The sequence below is a fragment of the Leucopleurus acutus genome (genome assembly GCF_964270905.1).
Source record: "Leucopleurus acutus genome assembly, chromosome: X".
Taxonomy (NCBI): Eukaryota; Metazoa; Chordata; class Mammalia; order Artiodactyla; family Delphinidae; genus Leucopleurus; species Leucopleurus acutus.
Genome location: NC_139148.1, coordinates 42,610,521 through 42,624,013, shown reverse-complemented (window position 1 = coordinate 42,624,013; position 13,493 = coordinate 42,610,521).

Here is a 13,493-nt window from a genome sequence, read left to right as displayed (position 1 = left end):
AATTTAAATGGAAGTGAACAGACACAAGTATCTTAGGCTGGGGAAAAAATATTCCTGGAATCTCTCAACCAAACTGACTCCCAGGACAGGTATCAGGCCTGATCCTGTGTCACCCCCATCAGGCTGTGACCACCACACTTGCTGCCTGCCCCTTTCTAGCCTAACATACTGTGAGCCCTAGGGCCTGGTTGCTGAACCTCTACCACCAGACTGGTGGCTCCCTGATAGCTTTATTTTTTTTCTCCTCAAATTGGATATATTCTCTTTATTTTACAAAGATAACATGTAATACCCAGAAGTGTTTTTTTTTAACTTTGTATTCTGAAATAATTTTAGATTTACAGAAGTGTGGCAAAGACAGTAGAGAGTTCTCATACCTGTTATCCAGCTCCCCCTAATGTTAACAGCTTGAATAACCATGGCACATTTATTAAGGCTAAGAAAATCACATCGGCACAGTACTAGGAACTCCAGACTTTATTTGGATTTCACTGGTGTTTCCATGAATGTCTTTTTTCTGTTCTAGGATCCAAATAAGGATACTCTGTTTGTTATCTCTTTCTGTGTAACGAATTACCACAATCTTAGTGGCTAAAAAATCATGCATTCATTATCTCCCAATTTTTGCAGGTCAGGCAGCCAGGCTGGCTTAGCTGGCTCCTCTACTCCAGTGGCTCTCAAGAAGGTACAATCAGGGGAGGTGTGGACAGGACTGAGGACTCATCTGAAAGCCAGACTGGGGAAGAATCTGCTCCATACTTGCACTCACATGCAACTGTTTGGGGCAGTTCTCAGTTCTCTGCAGCCTGTTAAACAGAGGGCCTCAGTTCCTTGCTGGCTGTCAGCTGGAGGTGCACTCAGTCATTACCATGTGTGCCTTTCCTTCCATGAGGCAGCTCACAGCATATGTACTTTGCTTCATCAAAGTCAGCAATAGAAGAGTCTGCTAGCAAAACAGAAGTTACTATCTCTTGTAATCTAATCATGGAAGTGACATACCCTGACCATTGAGGCATTCTGTTGGTTAGAAGCAAGTTACTCACGGGAGAGGATTACACAAGATCATGAATAGCAGTAGGACCACTGGGGGGGGACATCTTAGAAGCTCCCTACCACATTGGGTTGAGCTGTCATATCTTCTTGGTCTCCTCGGACAGTTTCTGTCTGCCCATTGAGAAGGCCTAGACATTGTGCTATTCCAGAAGCAACAAGCACATCTAGTACCTACATCTTGGTTTCTAAATATGCCATTCTCCAATGAAAGGAACCAGGGCTCCTTGGAGAAATGGCTGACTTTAAGGCCGGGGGAGGGAAACACATGATGAGCCTGGAGCACTGTGTGGTACCAGAAAGTAAGGAAGAATCTAAACAAAAAAAGATGGGAGTGTGTCATAAAGATGCAGGAGCCAACCTGAAAGAACTCCCAATAACCAAATATGGAGCAATTTGAGTAACAAAAAAATGGTAGTGCTGTATTGTAGTCCAAAAACTAAATATCCATGATTCCATGCTTATATATATCAGTGATATAATTGGGTAAGTAAATAAATGCTGGAGATGGGACAACTCTTGCTTGCATTAGAATTCCAAATAATAAATATAGAAGGAATGAGATAAATAGAAAATTACCATTAGAATACCACAGTAATACTGGGGAGTGGATCCACAGCTAAACGCTAAATGTTAAAATTAGTGGGCAGAAGAGATAAACCCACGCACATATGATCACCTTATTTTTGATAAACGGGGCAAGAATATACAACGGAGAAAAGACAGCCTCTTCAATAAGTGGTGCTGGGAAAAGTGGACAGCTCCATGTGAAAGAATGAAATTAGAACACTCCCTAACACCATACACAAAAATAAACTCAAAATGGATTAAAGACCTAAGTGTAAGGCCAGACACTATAAACCTTTTAGAGGAAAACATATGCAGAACACTCTATGACATACATCACAGCAAGATCCTTTTTGACCCACCTCCTAGAGAAATGGGAATAAAAACAAAAATAAGCAAATGGGACCTAATGAAACTTAAAAGCTTTTGCACAGCAAAGGAAACCATAAACAAGACCAAAAGACAACCCTCAGAATGGGAGAAAATATTTGCAAATGAAGCAACTGACAAAGGATTAATCTCCAAAATTTATAAGTAGCTCATGCAGCTCAATATCCAAAAAACAACCCAATCCAAAAATGGGCAGCAGACCTAAATAGACATTTCTCCAAAGGAGATATACAGATGGCCAACAAACACATGAAAGGATGCTCAACATCACTAATCATTAGAGGAATGCAAATCAAAACTACAATGAGGTATCACCTCACACAAGTCAGAATGGCCATCATCAAAAAATCTAGAAACAATAAATGCTGGAGGGGGTGTGGAGAAAAGGGAACCCTCTTGCACTGTTGGTGGGAGTATAAATTGATACAGCCACTATGGAGAACAGTATGGAGGTTCCTTAGAAAACTAAAAATAGAACTACAATACGACTCAGCAATCCCACTACTGGGCCTATACCCTGAGAAGACCATAATTCAAAAAGTCATGTACCACAATGTTCATTGCAGCTCTATTTACAATAGGCAGGGCATGGAGGCAACCTAAGTGTCCATCGACAGATGAATGGATAAAGAAGATGTGGCACATATATACAATGGAATATTACTCAGCCATAAAAATAAACGAAATTGAGTTATTTGTAGTGAGGTGGATGGACCTACAGTCTGTCATACAGAGCGAAATAAGTCAGAAAGAGAAAGACAAATACCGTATGCTAACACATATATAAGGAATTTAAGAAAAAAAAATGTCATGAAGAACCTAGGGGTAAGACGGGAATAAAGACACAGACCTACTAGAGCATGGACTTGAGGATATGGGGAGGGGGAAGGGTAAGCTGTGACAAAGTGAGAGAGTGTCATGGACATGTATACACTACCAAATGTAAAACCGGTAGCTAGTGGGAAGCAGCCGCATAGCACAGGGAGATCAGCTCGGTGCTTTGTGACCACCTAGAGGGGTGGGATATGGAGGGCGGGAGGGAGACCAAGAGGGAGGAGATATGGGGATATATGTATGTATGTATATATATATATATGTATATATATATATATATATATATATATATGATTCACTTTGCTGTAAAGCAGAAACTAACACACCATTGTAAAGCAATTATACTCCAATAAAAATGTTAAAATAAAAATAAAGTTAGTGGGCAAAACTTTAAGGTGAGCACACAGTAAGCCTAGACTGTACTTTCTTTCTGCCTGGGTCAGTTTCAGGAGCCCCTTGGAGGGAAGTGGAGCCTAGGAAGAGAATGGCAATATAACTGAGCCGGATGGGAGAGATCAGATTTCGGGACTTCGGTCTAGCAGGCATGGTATTGGAGAAAAAAGAGCTTTGTAGAGGCAGACTTCCAGAAGTCACCAAAGGCATTGCTTTAGGTCTTTGGCCAAATACTAGGCTGTGCAGGCTTAGAATGAGACACTGCGAGGCCAAGCAGAGATCAGTCCTGGGCTAATGTGAACTGAATCGATGCTTGCACAATTCTGGGAGACACAGGGATTTTGACCAGCCTGAGTGCAGAATCTTCACCCAATACCCCACTGAGAAACAGACACTCCAGAAAGACCATGCCTTAAGAGTAGGCTACTTCAGCCCTAGAGTAAGGGTTACTGTAGATCTTCTCCAAAATATCCTAAAAACATGCTTCAAATGGATCAAGCTGAATTGTAACATAAAATGTGTATAGCTATAGCATACATAACCATAACACAAAGGACAGGATTTGGGAAATGAAACTATACTTTTGCAAGGTTTTTCCATCTCATATGAGATGGTAAAATATTAACTTTGAGTCAACTGGGATAAATTAAGGATGCATTTTGTAATCACCAGGGCAACTGCTAAAGAAAATAATGAAAACAGGTACAGATGAAAAGCCAATAGAAGAATAACAATGGAATATTAAAATATATTTGGTTAACTCAAAAGAAGATGGGAAAGGAGGAACAGAGGATCAGAAACCAGAAGGAACAAATAGAAAACATATTATAACCAGATAGAGCTTAATCTGACCATATCAATAATTCCATAATATGTAAATGGACTAAAAGCTCCCATTAAAGGCAAGGGTTTTTTAAAATTAATTAATTTATTCATTTTTGGCTGTGCTGTACAGCTTGTGGGATCTTAGTTCCCCAACCGAGGATTGAACCCGTGCCCTCAGCAGTGAAAGCACAGAGTACTAACCACTGGACTGCCAGGGAATTCCCTAAAGGCAAGAATTTTAAGGCCAGAAAAATAAAAAGCAGGACTTAACCAGAGCTAGGATTAGGGACAGGCAGGTGAGGCACTTGTCTTGAGTGCCAAATGTAAAAGGGTGCTTCCCTGGTGGCACAGTGGTCAAGAATCTGCCTGCCAATGCAGGGGACATGGGTTCGAGCCCTGGTCCAGGGAGATCCCACATGCCGCGGAGCAACTAAGCCCTTGCACCACAACTACTGAAGCCCACGTGCCTACAGCCCATGCTCTGCAGCAAGAGAAGCCACCACAGTGAGAAGCCCGCGGACTGCAACAAAGACCCAAAACAGCCAAAAATGAAATAAATAAAATAAATAAATTTATTTTAAAAAAGAAAAGAAATAAAATGTATGGCCAGCAATAGCACAAATATTGGGAAGGGAGAAATGGAAGTACACTGTTATAAGTTTCTTATACTATACATGAAATAGTACACTATCATTGGACAGCATATTGTAAAAAAAAAGTTAAAGATGAATAAATAATGAGTTAAAAATAAGTTAAACCCTAAAACCATTACTAAAGTAAGACAAAGAGTTATAACTAATAAATCAACATAGGAGCTAAAATGGTATTATAGAAAACACTCAATAAATCCATGAGAAGGCCAAGAAAGAGGAAACAAAGAACAGATAGGACAAATAGAAAGCAAATAGTAAGATGGTAGATTTAAACCCAACTATGTCAATAATCTAATAACAGAGATTCAAAATAAATGAAGCAGAAACTGATAGGATTGCAAGAAGAAGTAGACAAATCCATGAATAAAGTCAGAGATTTCAGCACTCCTCTCTCAATAAATGGTAGAACAATCAGTCAGAAAATCAGTAACGATGTAGGAGACTGAATCAGAACCAATTTGACCTGACTGATATTTATAGACGATTCCATCAGCAAATGCAGAATACACATTCTTTTCAGGTGTACATAGAATATTTACCAAGAAAGACCATATTCTGAGCCATAAAGCAAGTTTTAAGAAATTTAAAAGGATTCAAGTCATACTGTGTTCTCTGACCACGATGGATTTTAATAAAGTAGATCTACAAAGTCCCCAAATATTTGCAAACTAAATAATACATTTCTAAATAACCCATGGGTCAAAGAGGAAATCAAAAGGGAAATTATAAAGAGAATTTTAAGAAGAAATTATAAAATGAACTGAAAAAATGAAAACATATCGGAATTTATGTGATGCAGCTAAAGCAATACTTAAAGGAAAATTTATAGTACCAAAATGCTTATACTAAACAAGAAAGATCTAAAATCAAATACCCCAACTTCCACCTTAAGGAAAAAGAAAAATAAGAGAAAAATAAGCAAAAGAAACAAAATAATAAGGATGAGAGTGGAAATCAATGACATAGAAGACAGAAAAACAATAAAGAAAACTAATGAAACCAATATTACTGAGAAGATCAGTAAAATTGATAAACTTCTAACCAGATTGATCAGGATAGAAAGAGAGAAGATACAAATGATCAGTATCAGAAGTGAGAAAGGTGACATCATCACAGGTTCTACATATATTAAAAGGATAATAGGGAATACTTGTACACCAACATTCATAGCAGCATTATTCACAATAGCTGAAAGGTGGAAACAACCCAAGTGTCCATCAACAGATGAATGAATAAATAAAATGTGGTATATACATATAATGGATTATTATTCAGCCATAAAAATGAATGAAATTCTGACACATGCTGCAACATGGGTGAACCTTGAGGACACTCTGCTAAGCAAAATAAGCCAGACATAAAGGAACATATATTGTATGATTCCATTTTTATGAAGTATCTAGAATAGGCAAATTCCCAGAGACAGAAAGTAGAATAAAGGTTACTAGGGGTTGGGGGTTGGGGGAGAATGGGAAGTTCATGCTTAATAGGTACAGAGTTTCTGTTTGGGATGATGAAAAACTTCTGGAAATACACAATGGTGATGGTTACATAACACTGTGAATGTATTCGGTGCTACTGAATTGTACACTTAAAAATGGTTAAAATGGTAAATTCTGTTATGCATATTTTACCACAATTTAAAAAAGAGAATAATAGAATATTATGAGCATATTTATGACAATAATTCTGGCAACAAATTTCATGAAAGACACAAAATACCAATGCCTACTCAGGAAGAAACAGAAAACTTGAATAACCTTGTATCTATTAAAGAAATTGAATCTGTAATAAAACATCTTCCCACAAGGAAAAGTTCAGGCCCAGATGGCTTCCTTGGGGAATTCTACCAAATACTTGAGGAAGAAATAATATCAGTTCTACACAAACTCTCCCAGAAGATTTAAGAGGAGGGGATACTTCCCAACTCATTCTATGATACTAGCATTACACTGATACTAAACCAAAGAACATTGTATAAGAAAACCATATGGAACCATTCTTCACAAACAGAGATGCAAAAGTTTTAATCATTTTAGTAGATCTAATCCAATTGTATATACAAAAGATAATACATCAAAACAAAGTTGAATTTACCCCATGCAAGAAAAAACGTGATTATCTCAAAGATGCAGAAAAAGTATTTGACAAAATCCACCATCCATTCCTGGCTTAAAAAAAAGAAAGAAAGAAAGAAACAACAAAAAAGAAACTCTCAGAAAACTAGAAGTAAAAGGTAATATCTCCTCAACATGATGAAGAGCATTTATGAAAAAACTTACAGTAACATCAAACTTAATGGTGAAAGACTGAATGCCTTTCCCCCTAAGATCAGGAAAAAAGCAAGGATGTCTACTCTCAGCCCTTCAGTTCAACGTTGTACTGGAGGTTCTATCCAGTGCAATAAGGCAAGAAAGAAATAAAAGGCATGAAGATTGGCAAGAAAGAAATGAAGCTGTCTTTATTCGGAGATGACATGATCATCTGTGTAGAAAATCGTATGAAATCTACAAAAATCTACTAGAGCTAATAAGTGACTTTAGCAAGATTGCAGGATACAAGATCAATATACTACATTTAACTGTATTTCTAGATACTAGCAATGACCCATAGAAAATTGAAATTTTAAAATACCATTCATAATAGTGTCAAAAATATGAAAGTACACGCCCAAGACCTGTACGCACAGTACAGGTCTCAGCAGTACAAAACTTTGCTGAGAGAAGTTAAAGATCTAAATAAATGAAGAGATACACATGTTCCCAGATCAAAAGACTCAATATTATTAAGACATCAATTCTCCCAAGATTGATATATAGATTCAATACAATCCCAGCAAGGTTTTTTTCCTTTTTTCTCCCTTCCTTTCTTTCTTCCTTCCTTCCTTCTTTCCTTTCTTTCTCTCTCTCCCTCTCTTCCTTCCTTCCTTCCTTCCTTTCTTTCCTTCTTTCTTTCCTCTCTCTCTCTTCCTTCCTTCCTTCTTTCCTTCCTCCCTCCATCCCTTCTTTCCTTCCTTCCTTCCTTTCTTTCTTTCTAGACTTGACAAGTAGATTCTAAAATTCATATGGAAATGCAAAGGACCAAAACAACTTTGAAAACCAAGAACAAATTTGGAGGACTTGCACTTCCTGACGTCAAGGAAGTGCAAGTTCCTTGCAAGTGCAAGTTATAGCTTACTGTAAAGCTATAATAATTAGGATATTGTGGCATTGGTATCACGACAGCCAAATGGGGGGGAGGAATTGGATGAAGGTGGTCAAAAGGCACAAGCTTTCAGTTATAAGATAAATAAGTACTAAGATAAATAAGTACTAGGGATGTAACGTACAACATGATGACCATAGTTAACACTGCTGTGTGATATACTTGAAAATTGTTAAGAGAGTAGATTCTTTTTTTTTAACTTTTATTTATTTATTTTTGGCTGCATTGTGTCTTCACTGCTGCGCAGGGGCTTTCTCTAGTTGCGGCGAGCAGGGGCTACTCTTCATTGCAGTGTGCGGGCTTCTCATTGTGGTGGCTTCTCTTGTTGCGGAGCATGGGCTCTAGGCACGCGGGCTTCAGGAGTTGTAAAACGTGGGCTCAGTAGTTGTGACTCGCGGGCTCTAGAGCTCAGGTTCAGTAGTTGTGGTGCCCGGGCTTAGTTGCTCCGCGGCATGTGGGGTCTTCCTGGACCAGGGCTCGAACGCGTGTCCCCTGCATTGGCAGGCAGATTCTTAACCACTGTGCCCCCAGGGAAGTCCCAAAGAGAGTAGATTTTAAGTGTTCTCATCACAGGGAAAAAAATCATTTCTTTTGTATCTATATGAGACGTGGGTGTTAACTAAACTCCCTGTGGTAATCATTTCATGATGTATGTAAGTCAAATCATTAAGCTGTATACCTTAAACTTATACAGTGTTGTATGTCAATTATATCTCAATAAAACTGGGGGCGGGGGAGACAACCAAATATGTCAATGAAGGAGAATAGAAACTCCAGAAATAGACCCACACGGGCTTCCCAGGTGGCGCAGTGGTTGAGAGTCCGCCTGCCGATGCAGGGGACGCGGGTTCGTGCCCCGGTCTGGGAAGATCCCACATGCCGCGGAGCGGCTGGGCCTGTGAGCCATGGCCGCTGAGCCTGCGCGTCCGGAGCCTCTGCTCCGCAACGGGAGAGGCCACTGTTGTGGGAGGCCCGCGTACCGCAAAAAAAAAAACAAAACAAAACAGAAATAGACCCACACATATATGGTCAATTGACATAAGTGAGAGAGTGGCATGGACATATATACACTACCAAACGTAAAATAGATAGCTAGTGGGAAGCAGCTGCATCACACAGGGAGATCGGCTCGGTGCTTTGTGACCACCTGGAGGGGTGGGATAGGGAGGGTGGGAGGGAGGGAGACACAAGAGGGAAGAGATATGGGAACATATGTTTATGTATAACTGATTCACTTTGTTATAAAGCAGAAACTAACACACCACTGTAAAGCAATTATACTCCAATAAAGATGTTAAAAAATAAAATAATAATAATAATAAAATCCCATAGATCTTTACAGCACACACACACACAAATGCATCTTAATGTATGAAAAACTTTAAAAATCAACCAGGAGGTCAGGGAATCCCAGTATGGAATGGAGGCTGTGACAATATAATCTAACTTTATTCTAAACGCATGACATAATGTCGCTGAAGAGCATGGGGAGAAGGTATGCTGATCTAAGTAACTTTGGAAAATGGTATTTTGACTGGAAACTCCAAGGCTAAAGACAAAGGGAACCATAGAAAAGCACTTAACTCCACTTTGGTAAAGTTGTTTCCCACAGGAGTACAGGTTAACAATTCTGATATTGCTATACATATACACTGGGATCAAACAATTAAGTAAATGGGTGGTGGATGGCTGGAGCTGGGCTTCTCACTGTTGGAATGGAAGGCTACAGATGAGCAAGAAGGGGAGGCTAGAATGTACTACGTGGTACTGGAATATCAGTATGAATTTGTGTTGATCTTAAAATATATAGATGGGGGCTTCCCTAGTGGCACAGTGGTTAAGAATCTGACTGCCAATGCAAGGGACATGGGTCCGAGCCCTGGCCCAGGAAGATCCCACATGCCGCGGAGCAGCTAAGCCCATGTGCCACAACTAGTGAGCCTGTGTTCTAGAGCCTGCAGGCCACAACTACTGAGCCCACGTGCCACAACTACTGAAGTCTGCATGCCTAGAGCCTGTGCTCCGCGACAAGAGAAGCCACCGCAATGAGAAGCCCACGTGCCGCAACCAAGAGTAGCCCCTGCTCGCAGCAACTAGAGAAAGCCCGTGCGCAGCAATGAAGACCCAACCCAGCCAAAAATAAAAACAAACAAATACATAAATAAATTTATTAAAAATATATATAGAGAGAGATGAATAGATACAGAAATACTTATAGATATGTGTGTATACATGGGTTAGCATGCATACATCGATTTTCTAGCTCCTAGGATCATAAACATGGTCAAAAGACAACTGAAAAAGTGGGACAATATATATGCAACATATATTGCAATATAGTGTTAATATCTCCAATATACAAAGAACTCTTGAAAATTAAGGGGAAAAAAGTCCAAAAAGCCACTAGAAAAAATGGGCAAAAGATGTGGGCGATTCACAGATTAAAAAAGGATATTAAAATGGCCTTAACTTATATGAAAAGCGTAATTTCACTCATAAGTAGAGAAAAACAAATTAAAACTACACCAAGAGAATGGATAAACAAATTGTGGTATATCCACAGTCTGGAATTCTACTTATCAATAAAAAGGAAAAAATACTGGTACACACAACTTGGATGAATCTCAGAAGCATTATGCTGAGTGAAAGATGCCAGACACAAAAGAGTATATATTGTCTAATTCCATTTGTATGAAACCCTACAAAAACACATATAATCTACAGTGACAGAAAGCCAATCAGTGGTTGCCTAAGATGGAGTGGAGGGTTGGGATCGGTCAGTAAGGAACCTTTTGGGGGTAATGGAATTTTTCCATATATTTATTGTGGTGGTGGTTACATCTTTGTATGTGTTTGTCAAAACTCATTGAATTGTACCCTCAAAATAGGTAGAGGGGTATACAGATAGAGAATATATCTCAATAAAGTTCATACGTTGAAAAAGGAAAAAAAAAAAAGAGCCCTGGCTGAAACCATTTTCCCACAGCAGGCAGATCATTTGGTCTGATGAAAATGAGCGGGAAAAAAACTACAATGAGATACCATTTCTTTGTTCTGAGATTGGAGAAAATTTAAAAATACAACAACACAGGCTATTGGCTAGTCTGTGGGGAAACAGGCACTCAAACACGTCGATAGTGGGAATGAACTTGGAACAGCCCTTTTGGGAGGGAACTTGGGAGTATCAACTAAATCCAGATATTCACTTTTTGATGCAGCAATCCCAGTTCTATGAATTTACCCTGACGATACACCTCAGATAATAAAAAAATACCTATAGGTACAAGGTTATTCTTTTTGGCATTGTTTATAATTGCAAAATATTGTAAACCACCTACATGGGCAAACATAGAAGAGTGGCTAAATTATGATACATCTACAAAATGGGGTACTATGTACCTGAGACTGAGAGAGGGAGAAAGAAGATATTATCAAATGAAAAATGCAAAGTGTAAAAGAATAGTTATAGGATGCTACCCTTAATGTAGGATAAATAAGATAATATACATGTATGTGTCAGGGCAGAAAAAATTTTCCTCCTACTCTTCTAGGTTCTTTGCTGGTTTAATAATTAAATTGACATAAGACAGATTAAGAGGAGAAAAACTAATTTCGTATGTACAGGATACCCATAAAAATATGAGACCCAAAAGTAGTTAGGCAATTGAAGCTTATATGCCATCCTGAGCTAAGGAATGGAATAGGGGCTTCAAAGGGGTTTCAAATGGGAGGAGGGCAATTCACAGGATGATAAGAAGAGCAGATGTTTGGTAGTCAAATGTTTGCCCTGCCATGTGGGTAAGTCTTTCAGATAAAAAGTTATCTCTGATATAGCTCTCTTTCTGGGCCAGACCCCTATCTAAATTCTTCTAAGCAGTTAAAAGAGAGGTAAACGTTTTTCTTGAGTGTGCTGGGTCTTGATTGCTTTCAGCTTAAAATAAGCCACACGCCAAAGTGGAACATTTTGTAGACATTTCTTCAAAGAAGACATACAGATGGCCCACAGGTACATGAAAAGATGCTCAATATAGCTAATTATTAGAGAAATGCAAATCAAAGCGGCATGTTTTGGTGTGGCATTTCTGCTCCCCTTCATATGTGTTCATTTGTGCGAAAAGAAACAGAAAAGATAAACCAGAAATTAAATAGATTAGTTACCTCAACAAGGGGGTGGAGGGGAGGGCAAAATGGAATTCAAACGAAAACAAAGGAACCTAACAATATTTCAAATGAATCGTGCAGCCTCATGGGGGGTGGTGGGAAGAGGGAGAACTAACCCAAGTAATTTTTTTAATTAATTAATTATATTTATTTATTTTTGGCTGCGTTGGGTCTTCATTGCTGCGCACAGGCTTTCTCTAGTTGCGGCGAGCAGGGGCTACTCTTGGTTGCGGCACGTGGACTTCTCATTGCGGTGGCTTCTCTTGTCGCGGAGCACAGGCTCTAGGCACGCAGGCTTCAGTAGTTGTGGCACTCAGGTTCAGTAGTTGTGGCTCTCAGGGTCTAGAGCTCAGGCTCAGTAGTTGTGGCTCTCAGGGTCTAGAGCTCAGGCTCAGTAGTTGTGGCGCACGGGCTTAGTTGCTCCGTGGCATGTGGGATCTTCCCAGAGCAGGGGTCGAACCCATGTCCCCTGCATTGGCAGGCGGATTCTTAACCACTGCGACACCAGGGAAGTTCCCCCAAGTAATTTTTGAACACAGTATTTTGACTACCATCAGATTAAAAACAAAAAGGAACTGCATCAAATATTGAAGCTACAATAGGCTTGTTAAACACAGTATTTTGACTACAGACCACCAGGAACCTGAAGACAAAAGAAGCTGTAAAAAAGTATTGACCTGTAGTTGGTAGATTTGTTTTTCACAGTCTTGTGGGTTAGCAATTCTGGAGTTAATGTGTATTATATGATTACACAAATAAGTAAATTTATTGTGGATATTGGGAGCTAGGTTTCTTTCTGTTGGAGAAGGGACTTACAAATATGAAAAGTGAGGAAACTAGAATGAATCTTGTGTTGTTGTGTTGAAATGGAAGGTATTAGTAGTGTACTTATGTTTTTAAAGTATATATGCCTATAGCAAAATATATAAATATAGATGTGTGTTTACATGGATTAGACTATATACATGTATTTTCTAGCTCTGTACACTGAGAGGGCCTAGAAACAATTACACCCTAGTAGCAATGAATACTTTCTCAACTGGGGCTGAAAAGGAATAATGTTGAGTTTGGAGCATCTTGTAATGCCAGAAAGGAAGTGCATTAAAAAAAATGATGGGGGCATGTCAAAGGGACACAAAAGTCAACTTGAAGGAGCTTCCACTGGCCAAATCTGGGACAATTTGAGCGTCAAAGGAAATAATGATAGTGATTGATTATAATGTATTGAATAAAATAAGAACACGAGTCTGTACAGATATAAACACATAAATGGGGAAGAAGAGAAAGCTCTTCCTTACAGTAGAAGAGTAACTGACAAGTATCAAAGGAATGTTGGCGTTAGAAAATAATCGATGGATGCTGAAGCCAATGGTTCAAAATTTTTCTATTTAGAGACAGAGAGAGAGATAATGATAA